General features: G+C 44.5%; 1 protein-coding gene and 1 pseudogene across 4 annotated transcripts in view; both read left to right on the top strand.

Moving 5' to 3' along the window:
• LOC147445206 (putative LRR receptor-like serine/threonine-protein kinase At1g56140) overlaps positions 1–20,163 on the top strand; it is a 241,608-nt gene that overhangs the window by 70,009 nt on the left and 151,436 nt on the right. The window lies entirely within an intron of this gene.
• On the top strand, positions 1,175–9,092 carry LOC147445207 (uncharacterized; annotated as a pseudogene).

The raw sequence follows: 20,163 nt of genomic DNA, 5'->3' as shown, positions 1-20,163 counted from the left end.
GTATTACATGTTTTTATTTATTTTGTTTTTACTTGTTTTCCTCGGAACCCTTGAAAAGGTGCAAGTGGACATTGTATGGCCAGTGTGAAACGGCTATGGCCGAACAGGTTTCTCACATCGGGAGTCTAGGTCGGTTTGTCTGGGACTGTGGTCGGGCCAGTTAGCACTGTTTTTGATGAGTATGGAAGCCTGTGTGTGCCAAATGAAATCTAGGCCACTCGGAAAGTCACTTACAACTTTATAAGTTGGTGGGAACTAGGGAATTAACTCAAAGGGGCAAGCTGGACACTTGGCAGCAGTAGAGCCACCTGTAGGATACCTCAGCAAGAGGGGGTGCCCATTTTGAAGTGGAGGCTGATTTTTGCTCCATAAGTGACCTACAGTGTGTGTGTGAGTAGTGGGTGTAGGTTTACAGCTTTAATGGAAAGCTTCGTAGACATGTACTTTTGACCTTAGGGGGTTTTGGCGTAGTTATGTTGCCAAAATCAGGTCGAAAAGCTGCGTTTTCAGCCCTCGCCAGGTTTGGACAGCTTTGTGAGAGTGTGATCTAAGTGTGCAGATCGTGTGTTTTTAATTGAATAAAGAAATACTGAAAGGGGCGCCAGTCTTTGGGGCCTACAGGGTGTCGGTCTCGTGTGCGCAGTGACATTCTAGTCAGTGGACGCAATTGTGTTCTCTTCTCTTCCCAGTGCTCTGTGTAAAGTTAACATGTAATTGAAATAGTACCGCCCTCTACTGTGTACAGGCCGGTTATATGGTTCCATCGACAGGATAGTCACTTTTTCTCCAAAAAGATCAACGTGAATTGTTGTGGGTGAAAGAAACACAGAGCTTGTCGTTATGGCAGAGAAAAGAGACCAAGTACCTGAAGAGGGATCTTCCTCACGCGGCACGGAGAGAGTTCCTTCAACTCTTCAAGAAAAGGACATGTTGTTCAGAGCTCAATTGCGTAGTTGCATGGATATGTTTCAGCAGTCGGCTAACAACCCAAGGATGCCGGAGTTCTTGCAGGCTCCTACACAAGATTTGCAGGCTCCGACACAGGGCATGATTGAGCCATTTTGCAGGAAAAGGAGATTTCCAATGCACAGATGACTCATGATGCTCGAGGGAAGCTCGTGTGGTTGAGCAACCAGCGGTGTCCATTAATCCCAAGGAATTTGCTTTAGCTGGAATGGAACCGTTTGTGAATGGTCAAGGGAGTAATGAACAGGCTATGTGTCAGACCTTTCCCTTACCTACTTCATACCCTGGTTATTTTGGAAGTGGTTCAGTGTTCCAAGCTATGGCACCTTCCACATGTTATATGCCAGGGAATGTGTTTGGGACAATGCAAACAGGCATGTGTAACCCTATGTACCGGAACATAGGTGTCCAACCAGGTTTTCAAGGTGCCTATGGTCAATTCAGAATGCCTGGAACACAGTTTGGTATGGCTGGTTTTTCGCAGCCATATGCCCAAACTGCAGATATGGCAGGTAAAACAAGTAATGCGAGTGCTGGAATGGTCAGTCCTGGAGCACCACTTTTGCGGGCACCTATTTATGACTATGTGACTCCTTTGAGTCAGCCTGAAGATTACAAGGAAGGTGGGTAGGGAGTGAAGTTTGAGACTTTCAGGGGAACTGAGGATCAACTGAAGGCTTTGACCTTCATACAACAATTGATGCAGCCTATGCCGGAGGAAACTTCACAGAGTCTTCGAAGATACGCAAGGTTGCCACTTTCTTGAAAGGGAATGCGCTTCAATGGTTGACTGCATTGTTGAATCAGGGTCAAGCCCCAACTAATTCAAACAACTTTTTGCACGTGCATCGCTTACAAACACTTTTGAAGTGGATGTGATGACAGAATGACACGAGTTGAATGCTAAACAGTGTGCGAATCTTGAGGAGTACAATAAACAATTCTAGGCTGCACTGTTGCGAGTAACCTCCTATAAGCTTGTGCCATTATTCATACAGATTGAGAAGTACTGTTGCGGATTGCCGAAGAAAATCAAGGACTATTGCACAAAGACTAGTGTCATGAATGTGGTGCAGTTGATTGAGAATGCGAGAGTGGCCAACAATCTGTCGAAGGGAGACTCCGATAATTTTAATAGCCACAAGAAAGGATCCTAGGGTAAACAGTTTTCAGCTAAGGGCAATGCTGCAGCAAAGCCTTCTGTACCTCCCACAAAGAAACCCTCCACTGATGAAGTTGACACGTCCAAGAAGCAATCTAAATCTTATTTTGGGCGAGGACAAGGACAGAAAAGGCATTTTTTTGGCAAATCTTTTGAAGAAAGGAAAGCTCTAAGAGAGGCCAAGAAATTCTACATTTTTGAAGAGGAGGGACATTTTGCTAATGAATGCCCACAAAAGAAGGCACAGGATAAAGGATGACAAGTCAGAGCATAAAGGAAAGAAGCCAAAGCCCAGTGCAGGACTTGTCCCAGATTTGGCTGGTGACCAGTCAAACATAGATGCCATGGAACTATGCAGAGCTTGGGGAAAAGTTAGAGACCAGATAGTGTTGGTTTTCTTTGATCTCGGAGCTATTGCAAATTTCATATCACCAGAATTGGCATCAAAATTGGGCATTCGTGCAGAGGAGATGGGTATGACAAGTGAAGTAGGTTTGGCATGCCCAGGTCATCAGAGCCTGTTACTCCCATTTTGGGGAAGCTTCGTCTGCACATTCAGCGTCACGTGGATGCGGAAGGATTTCATATTATGCCACTTGAGGGCTGCGATGTGTTATTGGGTATCCCATGGTGTTACAGGTTGCATGCTATGGTGGATACTTACAACAAAAAGATTATCCTTGTACCTAGAGGAAAGACTCATGTCCTTGATGTAAAGCTTAAAGGCGATTCTTTCCAGTTGTTTCTGCTTCTGCTATTTTATCTATAATTAATAATCATCTTTCTGCGTCTTGATCTTTGCAAAAGAAGTACCTGAAGTTGTATCTAATTTGTCTACCTTAGATAAAGATAGGTCAACTTTTCTGAGTGGTTTCAGTGATTGTTTTTCGGACTCTCTACTAGGGGAGTTATCTTCTGAGAGACCTGAGGATCATACCTTAAATCTTGTGCCAGGTTCTAGTCCATCGGATAGACCACCACACAGGGTTAGTGCAGCCCAGTAGAAAGAGATTATGAGTCAGTTCAATGAGCTTTTAGAGAAGGGGTTGATAAAGCCCAGTTCATCCCCTTTTTGTTTGCCTATACTCTTGCAGAAGAAGGATGGTTTGTGGCGCATGTGCATTGACTATCGTTCCTTGAATAAAAATACCATCAAGAACAAGTTCCCCATACCGAGGATAGATGACATTCTTGATCGGCTAGGGGGAGCGTCATTGTTTACAAGGATTGACCTAAAGAGTGGGTCCCACCAGATCGCATTAGGCTAGAAGATGTCTATAAGACTACGTTCAGGACAACATTTGGTCTCGATGAGTTTCTTGTTATGCTATTCGGTCTCACAAATGCTATTGCCCGTTCAATGGAATGATGGACAAAATATTTAGACCACATGGAATATTCGTGGGCATCTTCTTTGATGACATGATGGAGGCGCTCACAATGCACAAGAACTTGGACTTGATAATAAGCTTAATATTGATTACAAGACTTAATACTATATTAGGAGAGCTAGATACAAGACTTGGATTACATGACTTGAGTACAAGACAAAGATTGATTGGAAGGACAAGACTTGAACATAAGAATTAGAAGAGGGATTTCCTCATAGGAGCCTCACAACTGGTGTTGGCAAGACTGAGGGGCTTGTGGCCCAAGACCCCTATTTATAGTAGTGCTTGAGGAGGTTACTTGAGGAGGTTAGAACTTTCTAGGTTCTTCAACGATGACATAGGTGATGATGAAGGCGATGGCATCAATGATGATGCAGGTGATGACACAAGCGATGATGCACACAGGCAATGACATCAGCGATGATTGACTCTCAAGCATCCATGACATTACCCCCTCCTCTAGCGACGAGTTCCACGAGGAGCGGTGATGTTCCTTGACTGGGGCTTCCATGGATGTTGTTGATGGAATTCTTGGACTTTGAGAGGTGCATGCTGAAGATTGTGTGCTGGTTCCCAGGTTCTTTCTTTGACATCATAGCCTTTCCAATGCACCAAGTACTGTAGCCTACCACGCGAATTCGCGACTCTAGAACTTTCTCGACCTCATATTCGTCATGTCCTTGAGTCTCAACCGGTGGAGGTGGTTGTAGGGCTCTTTTTGGGATGTTAGATGTGTGACAAGGTTCTAAGACAGAGACATGAAAGACCGGATGGATTTTCATGGATGAGGGAAACTGGAGTCCGTAGGTGACTGGATTGACTTGACGGATAATCGTAAACGGGCCAAGCCTTCGATAATTGAGCTTTTGACAGGGACGAGATGAACATAGATCACGCAAAAGGAGCCACACTTTATCCCCCTCTTTGTATTTGGGATGCTGCATGCAATGGAGATCTGCACTTTCCTTATACTTGGATTGAGCTTCTTTGATATGAATTGTAAGTTCTGTGTGAATTGCAGATAATCGTTGTGCAAGATGAATAGTAGCTGGATTTTTGACTTGATGGTGCCTGTGGATATCCTCTTTGGGATGTTGACCATAATTAGCAAAGAATGGAGTGTGATGAGTGGAGGCGTGGAAACTGTTATTGTAGGAGAATTCTGCTAGCGGTAGGAGCTCGACCCAATTATCCTAGTGATAATTGATAGTACAACGGAGATACTCTTCCAAAACTTGATTTACTCTCTCTGTTTGTCCATCACTTTGTGGGTGATTGGATGAGGAGAGGTTGATTTGTACTTTGAGTAGCTTGAATAAGCTTTTCCAAAAGCTAGAGATGAATTGTGGGCCTCGATCAGAAACTATGTCATCCGGTAATCCGTGATAACAATAGATATGGTGTAGAAAGAGTTTGGCCATACCTTCGCCGCTGATGGTTTTAGTGGTTGGAATGAAGTGTGCCATTTTTGTAAACCGATCCACGACTACTAAAATGGAGTCAAATCCTTGTGACAAGGGTAGCTCTACAATGAAATCCATGGAGATGAATGACCATGGTTTGCTTGGAATGGGCAAGGGATGGAGTAACCCATGAGGACGATGACGAGAGGCCTTTGATCTATTGCAAGTGTCACAAGTGCACACATACTCCTTGACAATCTTCCACATTTGAGACCACCAAAAGTCACGGGAGAGAAGCTCAATTATCTTATTAACCCCAAAATGCCCTGCTGCTGATGGAAGATCATGTCGCTGTTGAAGTACCTCCAAGCGTGTTGGTCCTGGCGGAATATAGAGAAGACCCTTATAGTAAATTAGTCCATCAATTCTTGAAAGTCCTCATTAACCTCTTGTCCGTGTAGTTGTTGTCTCATATTCTGAGCAAGTGGGTCCTTGGTGATTTGTGTCTTCACCTTAGAAAGAAAAGTAGAAAGGAGCTTGGCTTATGGTGGCGTTTAGCTTAAGTTGCTCAGGTTTCAAAATCACTGGCTCTTGTTGATCAGATGCTGCGTCACATCTCTAGGTGCAAGGTAAGATTTTCTTGATAAGGCATTTGGCTTACCTTGTTGACAGCCAGGTCTATAAGAGAGAAGAAAATCAAACCTTGATAGGATACCACTCCACTTGGCTTGGCGACGATTCAAGACGAGGGATTCCATGAAGTATTCCAAATTGTTGTGACCTGTATACACAATGATCTTATGAGGAGCTCCTTCAAGTAGGTGACGCCAAGTGTCGAAGGAGTCAATGATTGCTAAGAGCTCTTTGTCATGGATTTCATAATTGATTTCTGCAACTGAGAACTCTCGGGAATGAAAAGCCACTTGATGTACTAGACCATCCTCACCTACTTGGGATAAAATAGCGCCAAGGGCAAAATCCGAAGCGTCTGTTTCTAGGATAAAAGGCTTTGTAGGATCTGCGTGAAGTAGAATGGGTGCGGTCGTGAAAGCTTGCTTAAGAGTCTGAAAAGGTTTCGCGGCTGCTAAGTCCCAAACAAACTTATTATGGCATGTCAACCTTGTGAGTGCTGTAACCACCTTGGAGTATCCCTGGATAAAGAAATTTCCAAATCTGAGGAAACATTGGACATCTCTTACCGAGGTGGGTGTCTCCCAATCAAGGATGGTTTGAACCTTCCTTGGATCCATGGAGATTCGCTTTTTAGAGATAACATAACCAAGAAATTTCACCTTAGATTGATGAAAAGAGCACTTTTCGAACTTTGCATATAACCCTGATGCACGAAGCTTCTCAAGCACTAACGGTACATGGTGCTCATGCTCTTCTTGATCCTTGGAAAATATCAAGATATCATCCAAGTATATTACCATAAAATAATCCAAATACTCTCGAAAGATGTCATTCATTAAATATTGAAAAATTGATGGGGCATTTGTGAGACCAAATGGTATGACGGTATATTCAAAGTGGCCATACCTTGTGGGAAAGGCTGTCTTCCATTCATCACCTTCTTTGATTTTGACTGGGTTGTGAGCACCACGAAGGTCTATTTTTGTAAATATTCTTGCCTTGCCAAGGCGCTCAAGAAGCTCTGGGGTCAAGGGAAGGGAATAACGATCTTGATGGTGATCTTGTTCAGGCCTCTATAATCCATGCACATCTGGAGAGTTCCGTCCTTTTTTACAAAGAGTATCGGAGCTCTTGTTGGGACTTTGAATGCCATATGAACCCCTTAGCAAGATTCTCATCAATATTTTTTCGTAATTCTACCAATTCATCTTGAGATAGCTTGCTCCTGAAGCTCTATAGTACAATCATAGGGTTGATGCTCCGGTAAGAGGTCCGCATTCTTCTTCTCAAAAACATCATTGTAATCTTGATATTGACGTGGCAATGCCTCCATGATTTTTGTTGTTGACGTGTCGGTCGGTGTTGCAAATATCAGGAAAGTTGGATACTTTTTGGCTGCACGCATGAAGACCTTGGCTCCAAGATATAGGCCTATTATGCCTTCCCTTTTTCTTTTGGACTTTTCGTGGTTCAATTCTCTGAGCCCTCCTAGGATTTTGTAATTCAAGCCACGGTAGCCCAATAACATTTGGACTGCTTGGGCTTTGTATGATATTGAACGCTATTCTTGAAACATGCTTCTTCAATGTTACTTCTATGGGGCGAGTTTCATACCTGACATCCACTGAAGCGAGGGGCGACCATCAATGACTTCTACAGTTGCTGGATTAGACTTCTCCACAAGTGGTATGCCTTGATCTTTTGCAAATTCTTTGTCCAGGAAGCACGCCGTTGCGCCTGAATCTAGTAATGCTTCACAATCCATGTGCCTACCCGGCATATGGATCTTGATTGGTAGCATAAGACTTGAAGTGGAATCGGCAGGAAGAAAGAGACTTTTTTTGCTTGTTGTTTGTCCAACCGGTCGGTCTGTATTGGGGTTGGACATCCATGTTTTCCGAACATGTTGAGGCCATTGCACCATGAACCTTCATCCTTCTCTTCCTTGGACACTGTTGAACAATGTGTCCCTGCTCTCCGCAATACATACATAAGCCATTAATGCGTCGCCTTTGCTTCTCGTGGGCTGAGAGGTTGAAAGCGTGCTGAATCAATTTGCATGGTTTCAATGCTCGATTCATGGCCCTGTTGAGGTTTGTAGCCATCATGTGTCACTTCTATTTGGGAGCGCAATGGTTCCCCAAGATGCCTCTCTTGTCGTCTCTCAAATACTCGATTATCACATTCTATTGCTTGAGAGATGAACTCGCTTAGTGTGTGAACCTTTGGCAAAACTACCATCTCGTAATCCTCTCAAGCCATCATGGAGCTGACGATGGAAGGTGTCATCAACGCATTGCAAAGCATCCAAGCTCAGTTACAAGAACTTCACGAAAATAACGCTCAACTTCAAGCAGGGCAACCCCTAATCTTGGGACTGGCGTTGCAAGATCTTCAACGTCAAATTCAAGAGCTTCAAAAGACAAGCACACATCAAGCACAATTCTCAACAACATAAGAAGGAGCCGAAGGTCAGCATGCCTGAAAAATTTGATGGTATTAAATCAAAGTTTAGAGGGTTTCTCCAACAAGTGCATCTCTTCATTCAATACAACAAGAGCGTTATTTAGATGATGCCTCTCAAGTAGGCCTTATTGGGACCCTCCTCTTGGGTACGGCTCTCTCTTGGTTTGCTCCCTTGCTTGAAAAAGAATCTACTCTCCTTCATGACTTTGAAGCTTTTGTGCTGGAGTTCTTTGCAACCTTTGGGGATACTGATAGAGCAAGGGTTGCTAAAACCATACTTAGAAATCTCCGCCAAGGATCAAGACCTGCATCCATCTATGCATCTGAATTTCGACAGCTCACTTGTGATTTAACTTGGCATGATGAATATTTCATTAGCCAATTTCGGTGGGGATTAAAGGATGACGTAAAAGATCTTTTATTGACTATGCCAAAGGTTCACACACTAAGTGAGTTCATCTCTCAAGCAATAGAATGTGATAATCGACTATTTGAGGGATGACAAGAGAGGCGTCTTGGGGCACCATGCGATCCCAAACAAAAGTGAGACATGATGACTACACACCTCAACAGGACCATGAATCAAGCATCGAGCCCATGCACATTGATTCAGCACGGTTTCAACCTCTCTCTGCCTAGGAGAAGCAAAGGCGACGCATTAATGACTTACATATGTATGGCTTATGTGTGTATTGCGGAGAGCAGGGGCACATTGTTCAACAGTGTCCAAGGAAAAGAAGGATGAAGGTTCACGGTGCAATGGCCTCAACGTGTTCGGAAAAAATTGACGTCCAACCTCAATAGAGACCCACCGGTTGGACAAAAGACAAGCAAAAGAAGGTCTCTTTCTTCCCGCTGAGTCCACTTCAAGTTTTATGCTACCAGTTAAGATCCATATGCCGGGTAGGCACATGGATTGTGAAGCATTACTAGATTCAGGCGCAACAGCGTGCTTCACGGAGAAAGAATTTGCAAAAAGAGCTAGGCATACCACTTGTGGAGAAGTCTAATCCAACAACTGTTGAAGTCATTGATGGTCGCCCCCTCGCTGCAAGGGATGTCAGGTATTAAACTCGCCCCATAGAAGTAACATTGAAGGAGCATGTTTCAAGAATAGCGTTCAATTTCATACAAAGCCTAAGCAGTCCAATTGTTATTGGGCTACCGTAGCTTGAATTACATAATCCTAACATCGATTGGAGGGCTTGGAGAATTGAACCAGGGAAAGTCCAAAAGAAGAAGGGAAGACATAATAGGCCTATATATCTTGGAGCCAAGGTCTTCATGCGTGCAGCAAAAAAGTATCCAACATTCCTGATATTTGCAACATCGACCGACACATCAACAACAAACATCATGGAGGCATTGCCATGTCAATATCAAGATTACAATGATGTTTTTGAGAAGAAGAATGCAGACCTCTTACCCGAGCATCGACCTTATGATTGTGCTATAGAACTTCAGGAGGGAACCCAACCCCCTTTTGGCCCAATATACAAGCTAGCTTAAGATGAATTGGTAGAATTATGAAAAAGAATCTTGCTAAGGGGCTCATACGGCATTCAAAGTCCCAACAAGAGCTCCGATACTCTTTGTAAAAAAGAAGGACGGAACTCTCCGGATGTGCCTGGATTATAGAGGCCTGAACAAGATCACCGTCAAGAATCGCTATCCCCTTCCCTTAATCCCAGAGCTTCTTGAGCGCCTTGGCAAGGCAAGAATATTTACAAAAGTAGACCTTCGTGGTGCTTACAACCTAGTCAGAATCAAAGAAGGTGATGAATGGAAGACAGCCTTTCGCACAAGGTATGGCCACTTTGAATATACCGTCATGCCATTTGGTCTCACAAATGCCCCAACAGTTTTTCAACATTTAATGAACGACATCTTTCGGGAGTATTTGGATTATTTTGTGGTAATATACTTGATGATATCTTGATATTTTCCAAGGATCAAGAAGAGCATGAGCACCACCATGTACGGTTAGTGCTTGAGAAGCTTCGTGCATCAGGGTTATATGCAAAGTTGGAGCAGTGCTCCTTTCATCAATTTAAGGTGAAATATTTCTTGGTTATCTTATCTCTGAAAAGGGAATCTCCATGGATCCAAAGAAGGTTCAAACCATCCTTGATTGGGAGACACCCACCTCGGTAAAAGATGTCCAATGTTTCCTTGTATTTGCAAATTTCTATCGTATCTTTATCAAGGGATACTCCAAGGTGGTTACAACACTCACAAGGTTGACATGCCATAATAAGTTTGTTTGGGACTCAGAGGCCGCGAAAGCTTTTCAGACTCTCAAGCAAGCTTTCATGACCGCAACCATTCTAATTCACGTGGATCCTACAAAGCCTTTCATTCTAGAAACAGACGCTTCAGATTTTGCCCTTGGCGCTATTCTATCCCAAGTAGGTGAGGATGGTCGAGTACATCCACTGGCTTTTCATTCCCGCAAGTTCTGAGCTGCAGAAATCAATTATGAAATCCATGACAAAGAGCTCATAGCAATCGTCGACTCCTTCAACACTTGGCGTCACCTACTTGAAGGAGCTCCTCATAAGATCACTGTCTATACAGATCACAAGAATTTGGAATACTTCATGGTATCCCGCGTCTTGAATCATCGCCAAGCCAGGTGGAGTGGTATCCTATCAAGGTTTGATTTTCTTATCTCTTGTAGGCCTGGTCGTCAACAAGGTAAGCCAAATGCCTTATCAAGAAGATCCTATCTTGCACCTAGAGAAGGCGACGCAACATTTGATCAACAAGAGTCGGTGATTTTGAAACCTGAGCAGTTTAAACTAAACGCAACCGTAAGCCAAGCTCCTGAAGATTCTACCTTTCTATCTAAGGTGAAGACGCAAATTGCCATGGACCCACTTGCCCAGAATATTAGACAACACCTACAAGGACAAGGGATTAATGAGGACTTTCAAGAAATTGATGGACTAATTTACTATAAGGGTCTTCTCTATATTCCGCGAGGACCAACACGCTTGGAGGTACTTCAGCAGCGGCATGATCTTCCATCAGCAAGGCATTTTGGGGTTAATAAGACAATTGAGCTTCTCTCCCGTGACTTTTGGTGGCCTCAAATGTGAAAGCTTGTCAAGGAGTATGTGGGCACTTGTGACACTTGCAATAGATCAAAGGCCCCTTGTCATCGTCCTCATGGGTTACTCCATCCCTTGCCCATTCCAAGCAAACCATGGTCATCCATCTCCATGGATTTTATTGTAGAGCTACTCTTGTCACAAGGATTTGACTCCATTTTAGTAGTCGTGGATCGGTTTACAAAAATGGCACACTTCGTTCCAACCACTAAAACCATCATTGGCGAAGGTACGGTCAAACTCTTTCTACACCATATCTATCGTTATCACGGATTACCGGATGACATAGTTTCTGATCAAGGCCCACAATTCATCTCTAGCTTTTGGAAATGCTTATTCAAGCTACTCAAAGTACAAATCAACCTCTCCTCATCCAATCACCCACAAAGTGATGGACAAACAGAGAGAAAATCAAGTTTTGGAACAGTATCTCCGTTGTACTATCAATTATCACCAGGATAATTGGGTCGAGCTCCTACCGCTAGATGAATTCTCCTACAAAAACAATTTTCATGCCTCCACCCGTCACACTCCATTCTTTGCTAATTATGGTCAACATCCCAAACAGGATATCCACAGGCACCATCAAGTCAAGAATCCAGCTGCTATTCATCTTTCACAACGGTTATTTGCAATTCACAAAGAACTTACAACTCATATCAAAGAAGCTCAATCAAACTATAAGGAAAGTGCAGATCTCCATCGCATGCTGCATCCAAAATACAAAGAGGGGAATAAAGTGTGGCTCCTTCGGCGTGATCTACATTCATCTCGTCCCTGTCAAAAGCTCGATTACCAAAGGCTTGGCCCATTTAAGATTATCCGTCAAAAGTCAATCCAATCACCTATCGATTCCAATTGCCCTCATCCATGAAAATCCATTCGGTCTTTCATGTCTCCGTCCTAGAACCTTGTGTTAGGCGCAGCGGAATGAATGTTTGCGCTTTGCTCAAGATGAGTGCTCCAAACTGTGTTCAAGGTTCCTTTTTTTCTTATGGAAGGTAGAGCCTTCCGTTCTTAATGAGAGAATGCTATGATCACAAAAAAAGTGAATGGACACTGTGTGTGCAAGTGTTTGAGACTGAGAGATAGAGAGAGGAGAGATACGACACCAGAGACGTTGTAAAACCCTCCTCCGAAGGCCCCACTCTTGTCGGCGAGAGTGGTCTACTTATGATTGCACAATCTGGTACAAATGGTATGCATGAGACTGATGCAAGTCTTGGCTATGACGGTGATGACGAAGTCGACCTAAGGGCTGAAATCTGCAATCTTTTACTGCTGTCCAAAAACGCTATGGGCTGAAATCTGCAATCTTTTACTGCTGTCCAAAAACGCTATGGGCTGAAATCTGCTAATCTTCTATTTGCTGAATTCTGACTCTATTTCGGTGACAAGAGTGGGGACAAGATGCTGAAATCTGCGTTTTCCGGGCTGAATTCTGACGTTTTCCGGGCGTTTTCCGGGCTGAATTCTGATGCTGAATTCTGACTCTATTTCGGTGACAAGAGTGGGGACAAGATGCTGAATTCTGACTCTATTTCGGTGACAAGAGTGGGGACGAGATGCTGAATTCTGACTCTATTTCCGGGCTGAAATCTGCGTTTTCCGGGCGTTTTCCGGGCTGAATTCTGACTCTATTTCGGTGACAAGAGTGGGGACAAGATGCTGAATTCTGACTCTATTTCGGTGACAAGATGCTGAAATCTGCGTTTTCCGGGCTGAAACTGTGAACCTTGCGGAAACTGACCGTGCGGCGAGGAACTGCTGCGGGAAGGTGAGATCTGCGAGGTTCGGGACTTGATCTGCGGGTACTAACTGCTGAAAACTGAAAACTGAACTTTGGTCCTGTTGCTGCCGTGGTTCTGCAAAATGGAAAACGCTAGGCTGATCTGCTGATCTGTTGATCTCTTGCAAAAACACTGGGGCTCTTGCTGTCTGCGGTAGCCGAAGCTGATTTGATGGGAAAAAATGCTAGGTGATGCTGGATCTGCAAAACGCTAGGTCTCCTGGGGGTGTCTGCTGAGAAGTTGCCTGTTGAGCGTGGAGCTCCTGCTGCCTCTTCTGCCTTTTAGTATTAGCTTTGGTTTGCTTATATATTTTCTTACCCAAATTGCCCTACCTACTTTTGTTGGGAAGTCGCTTAAATTAATAAGTGAAAAATACCAAAAATAAAGAAAATAGGCTAAATGCATTGGAAAAATTCCCTAACTGATTCTAATGGATTCTAATGGGAATACTGATGATCATGCTGTGTGCAACCAGAGGATATGCATCTAATCTAAGTGACTGGGCATGCACGGTCTATGAATAGACTCACAAAAGTACCAGATCACTTCTAATCTAGACTGACTGGACTGACCGAATCCTGATCATGCTATAGCTTGTCCACGGACACATAGGGTTGGATGTGTCATGTGACACCTTGTCACACATCTAACATCCCAGAAAGAGTCCTACAACCACCTCCTCCGGTTGAGATTATAAGGACATGACGAATGTGAGGTCGAGAAAGTCCTAGATTCTTGAGTTTCGCGTGGCAGGTTACAGTACTAGGTGCATTGGAAAGGCTATGATGTCAGTGAAAGAACCTGGGAACCAACACACAATCTTCAGCGCATGCACCTCTCAAAGTCCAAGAATTCCATCAACAACATCCATGGAAGCCCCAGTCAAGGAACATCACCGCTCCTCGTGGAACTCGTTGCTAGAGGAGGTAACGTTGTGGATGCTTGAGAGTCAGCCATCGTTGATGTCATCGCGTGCAATATCGCCTGTGTCATCACCTGCATCATCATTGATGTCATCGCCTGCATCATCACCTATGTCATCGCCTGCATCATCGTCAACATCATTGCCTGTGTCATCAGCTGCATCATCGTTGATGTCATCGCTTGCATCATTGCCTATGTCATCGCCCACATGATCACTAGAAGATTCTAGAAGCTTGGAGGAGATTTCGGAAGAATCTAGAAGCTCTAGAAAGTGGAAGAAGGATCTAGAAGGTTCTAGGATAACTAGAAGGAACAAGACGATTCTAGAGGATTCTAACCTCCTCAAGAAGAACCTAGAAAGTTCTAACCTCGTCAAGTAACCTCCTTAAGCAACCTCCTCAAGCACCGGTATAAATAGGGGTCTTGGGCCACAAGCCCCTCAGTTTTGTCAACACCAATTGTGAGGCTCCTATGAGGAAATCCCTCTTCTAGTTCTTATGTTCAAGTCTTGCCCCTTGCAATCAAGCCTTGTCTTGTACTCAAGTCATGTAATCCAAGTCTTGTATCTAGCTCTCCTAATATAGTATTAAGTCTTGTAATCAAGTCCAAGTTCTTGTACATTGTGAGCACCTCCTCTTGCTCTCTTCTAGCTCTATACGCGCTCATAACACTATATGCTTAAGAATGTATTTCTAATGATGCATGGAAAGTTATGCATTACTAAACAGTTACGGCCAAAGGTTTTGATGGAAAGTCATGCTCCACCATATGCTGGGCATCGTGGAATTAATGCAACAGTGAAAGGGGTTGATGCATTTTTCTATTGGCCAGCTTTGCGTCAAGATGTTGACACATTTGTAAAATCATGCTTAGTATGCCAAAAAGTCAAATTTGACAGGCAAAAGCAACCGGGATTGTTGTAGCCATTGCCGATCCATGATAGGCCATGGGAAAGCATAGCGATGGACTTTATCTTTGATCTTCCAAGAACGCAAACAGGCAATGATGGGATTTGGACTATCATTTGTAGGTTCAGTAAGTAGACCCATTTCATTCCTGTTAGGAAGAAGATAAAGCCAGAACACATGGTCAAGTTATTTATGAGCAATATCTTTATCACATGATGCCTCAGTCAATTGTCAGTGACATGGATCCACGTATGACGAGTCTTTTCTGGAAGGTATTGTTTGAGAATATGGGCACTACGTTAAAGTTCTCATCTTCGTTTCATCCACAAACTGATGGATAGTCAGAAGAGGCAAATTCTTCTATCCTGGATCTACTCAAATGTTATGTGTCAGAGCACAAGGCAACTTGAGAACACCATCTTCTATTGGTTGAATATGCTTACAATAACACTGTATACGTCAACAGGCAAGGTATTATTTGAGATAGTAGAGGACAAGATATTTGAGACAGACAAGTATGTGCAAGATATGGATGAAACATACATGAAGATAAAGATTGCTTTTGAGAAGACTCAGGCTAAGCAAAAGAAAGCTGCTGATCGTCACTGTCGTGAACTTGTATTTTTACTTGGTGATGAGTACTTTTGCGCTTTGAAAAGGCTAGGTTAAGGAAAGGAGAGGCAAGGAAGGTTTGTTTCCAAAGCTCAGTATGCGATATTATGGTCCTTTTCAGATTCAGGAAAGATCAGCGATGTAGCTTACAGGTTGAAGCTACCAGAGGCTGGAAAATACATAATGCTTTTCATGGTAGCCTTCTAAGACCCTTTGTTGGTGATGTGCCAGAGAATATGCTTGATGAGGAACAACCCGAAGTGGAAGAATTGGATGAGATTCTTGTTCTTGAACAGATATTGGCACATAAAGAGGTTAGAGGAAAGGTTGCCAGATGCTATTTGGTGAAGTTCAAGAACTATCCATTGTTGGATGCCAAATGGATGGAAGAGTCTGAATTAGTTGATTCACCTCAGCTACTGCAATTGTATCTTGAAGGATTTCAGATGGAACCCATAGTGAGTTGATATAGCCCTCTGGAGCTAGGTAAGAGCATGGTTCATGATGCTCAAAGGAGTAGTTAAGCAATCGTATCTACTCCTTCCATACAGATTTTGGCTAGAGAGATTTGTGCTTGAGAGTACACTAGAAGACTTCTATGCTTGATATATGTGAAGTAGCCAAGTTGGTGGGATTGTTAATAGTCCAACGTCACATTTCCGGAAGCATGTATATCTTGGATTCCCATCATAGAATATACGTGAAATCAGGAGATATTCGCATGTATTATTGTATTGGCGTGCAAGCGAGGTCGCTTGCAATATTTCAAGGGTGGGGTGTCTCACTAGGAGGTATATTTTTTCCTGTTGCCTTCTCTAAATATGTACTACATATTTTATTTTTACTTGTTTTCCTTGGAACCCTTGAAAAGGTGCAAGTGGACATTGCATGGCCAGTGTGAAACGGCTGCGGCCGAATAGGTTTCTCACATCGCAAGGGCCTTCTGAATAGGAAGGGGATTAGCTAATTGCTAATCCCCCACAGGTACGCACGGTTCCATCGAGAAAGATTGTGGATTTGGAGAGTTTTCTCGCGTGAAAACTCGTCCAATTTATAGGGGATTTGTCCCATCGCATGCGGGAGCCCTTAAGACACGCGTAGACGTGTTCCCTCCGCTAAAAACGATCCAAAACAGAGAATTACATCTTGTTGTGTTTTTCTCTAGGTTTAGGGTTTCGCACCTAAACTGCAAGGAAACATCGGGGGAGCCTCGGGAAAGCCTTGGGATGCGTGTACAGGGTTGAGTGTGATCTAAGTGTGCAGATCGTTCATTTTCAATCGAATAAAAAAATATCGAAAGAGACGCCAGTCTTTGGGGCCTACAGGGTGTCGGTCTCGTGTGCGCAGTGACGTTCTAGTCGCTAGACGCAATTGTGTTCTCTTTTCTTCCTGGTGCTGTGTGTAAAGTTAACATGTAATTGAAATAGTGCCTCCTTCAACTATGTACATGCCAATTATATTATCCTCTTGTTCGTGACCATAAATGTTGCCTTCGTTACCGTCGAGGGAGACTTACACACGGGTGAGTTGCTCTTGGTCTCCATTGCTTAGCAAGCTCGTGACGATGCAAGTCAAACTTCTTCCTCTTGGAGAAAGCTTAGAGACCATTCGGGACGTAACCATTGTTGGTTGCGTAGGGTGGCAGAAGAGTAGAGAGAGAGAGAGAGAGAGAGAGAGAGAGAGAGAGAGAGAGAGAGAGAGAGAGAGAGAGAGAGAGAGAGAGAGAGAGAGAGAGAGAGAGAGAGAGAGAGAGAGAGAGAGAGAGAGAATGAAATGAAATGATATATTAACGTCTTCAAAAGGCCAAAATGACCTATGAGACCAAAAAGTTACAATTGGTGAATCTGATACCATGTCTGAGTACGGAAATTACAAAGTTACAAAGAGCTAATGCTACCACTAACACTAAAACATTAAGGAGAAAGGAAATAAGGGGGAAAGGGGGGGGGGGGGGGTGTGGGCTCAGATGAAATCTCTCATGGGTCGTTGTCGGATCTCATTGACCTTCTCCATGGTCAGAACTCTGGTTGGGCGTCTTGCATGTCGAGCTAGAGTTCTGTATCTTCTGTTGCAACCTTCGTCGGTACTGGAAGACCCTCCGAGGTCGTGGACGTTTGGATCTGCCAAGTTCAGTGGCTCTGTCAAGCAGTGTACCTCTAGTACGAGTAGGCTCTGAGATCTGCTGTAATAACTGCTCCGTTGGCTCTCCTCTGTCTGGTGTAAAGAACTCTGTGATTCGTCTCTGAGACTGTCTTTCCCTTGATGTCCTCAGCAAGCTCTCCCTAAGTCTGCGCAGCACTAGCAGGAACAATCCGAGACACTTTTGATCCTTGTATCTCATGACTCTAGAAAAAGGTCCGAACCCTTCTCTGAACAGGCAGTGAAAGCGGCCGCGTATCTCATAGTATGCCGGGCAGTGACATGTGCAGTGCAGCTCTGTCTCTGGCTCTAAGTTACATAGGTGACATATCCTGGCTCCTGCCGGCACTCCTTGAAATCGGCCAGTCTCGATTTGGAGCTAATGTGAGGGTGTGCGTATCTGTCCAATAGCACATCTTATCCCATGGGATAAGTGTGTATCCATGTATGCTGGCCTAGTCACAAAGCCGTCCTCCGTGAGTTGGAGAAGGTGCTCTCTGTAGAAGGCCATCTTCGTGCCCAACTCCTGTGTCGGCTGTATCCATGTGCTCCTGGTATTTAGCTGAATCAGATCCTGACGTATGAGCCTGGTGATCTCTGTCCGTGTGAGAGACAAGGAGGGTGCATCCAAGGAGTATTGAAGCGGAGGTAATCTATCCATATTGAGACAATGCGACTGAAACCATGATGTCATCTGTCCATACCAACATGCTGTATCGCCTTGTAGAGCTAGTTATCGAGATGACTCCAGGGCAAGCCGAGCGTATCTGTCTCTGGGGAGATCCCATAGACCGTGCATAAAGGAGGCTAATCTTGTCAGTGCCTCTACTACAAGAGGGGGGGGGGGGGGGGGAGGGGGGGGGCCTAGCTCGGCTCGGATAATCTCATGTGGTACTGAGGCCTTAGCCCGAATCATCCGAGCGATCATAGAGACCAAAGGCCTCTCCATACATCTCCATCCATCTGTGTTGCCAGATCTCCCATGGTGGTCTACTGAGGGTCCCCATACCTGAACTCCATAGAGCATAGTTGGAGTCACTAGAGTGTCAAAGTGCCAAAGCTTTGTTCGCGGTTCCTGAAACTGAACCTGTGAACACATCCTCTCCAGTCCTCCCAGAGCTGCATATGCTCTCGTCAGTCTAGTCTCTGATGCTCTCCTTAGTGAAAACACCGGTCCACTGAATACTACCCCAAGATATGTATATACATCTGTGTACTCCAGTGTCTCCTGGCCATACGTAAATGTGGGTGCCGACCTCCTGACCCACTGTGGTGTGGTGCTGAACACCATAACCTTGGTTTTCCCTAGATTGACCGACAATCCACTATCACGAGCAAATGTATGCAGAGCATCCAAATGACGCTGCATCCCTCTGGGGAGTCTGAAATCAGCACAATATCATCAGCATATAGTAACATCAGAATCCATGTCCCTGCTAGCTGAGCGCCCCTCTCCCCCTGCCGCTCTACATAGTCTGAAAACTCATTCACATATATCCCAAAAAGAGTCGGGGATAGGGGGCATCCCTGCTTTACTCCAATAGTGGAGTGGACCATGTCAGACATTCCCTCAGTGGTGCGTACCTGCCCCATCACTGTCCTGTATAGAGCCAGAATACCCCATATCAGCTCTGTAGGCACACCCATGTCCTGTAGTCTGTGTATAAGTCTGGCTCTCGGCACTGTGTCAAAAGCTTTGCGGAAATCCACAAAGCTACAATAGATTCTCTTGCCATGGTGTGTACCCTCCTCAATAATAGCTCGAGTGTCAGAATTCGGTCAAGAGTGGAGAAACCTCTCTTGAAACCTGCTTGCCCTGGTGCTCTTATTCCCTCTCGCTCTGCCCATCTACTCAGCTCCTGGTCAAGAACGGATGCATACAACCTAGCTAATGTGTGGCCAACCATGATGGTGCGATAATTCGCGTGTATCATGGGATCTCGACTTGAAAATAGGCACAATCGTAGACATACTGCAAGTCTCCGGGAAGCCTTCATACATGGCTCGATTAAACATCATAGCCAAGAGCTCTGCAAGCATATCCCTGGCATGGATGAAGTGCTCTGCTACCTGACCATCATGATCCTGTGCTCTCCTTGTCTTCATCCTGTCAATGGATTTCCTTACCCTCTCGGCAGTAAAGAAAGAACATGTCTCTGGGCATGTCTCTAGTGGGTCCGGCAAAGGTGGTTGCCCTGATGCTGTGTAGAGCGATGTGGCATATTCCCCCCATGTCTTAGTGGAGGTGACTGTGGGTGGTGGTGAATGCTCGTGGAATAGCCTCCATGCTTCGCCTGAGTCCTGACTTATAAATAGCTGGTATAGATCCCGCTCTAGCTAAGATAGATAGGCCCTTTTCTTTCTTCGCACTAGGCGGCGAAAGATAATCCGTGATTGTCTATGTGTGGTAATACCCATGAGCACCTCCCTCTGTAGTTTGATCCTCGTCTCTCTACACTCATCATACCAACTGTTCTAGGGCATGTTCCCAGATCGTCTCCGTGTGGGCTGGCTGTGGGGGTATGCCTCTGATGTTGCATCATGGAGCGTCTCTGTCAATATCTGAATGAATTCAACTAGTGGCCGTCCCGGCTCCTGGGTGCATAGCTGCCTGTATATCTCATCCATATACACAGAATCCGTCTCCCTCATGAAG

The sequence above is a fragment of the Adiantum capillus-veneris genome, chromosome 12, assembly GCF_014529385.1.
Source record: "Adiantum capillus-veneris isolate H3 chromosome 12, ASM1452938v2, whole genome shotgun sequence".
In the NCBI taxonomy this organism is placed as follows: domain Eukaryota; kingdom Viridiplantae; phylum Streptophyta; class Polypodiopsida; order Polypodiales; family Pteridaceae; genus Adiantum; species Adiantum capillus-veneris.
This window is presented reverse-complemented; position numbering and strand designations above follow the sequence as displayed.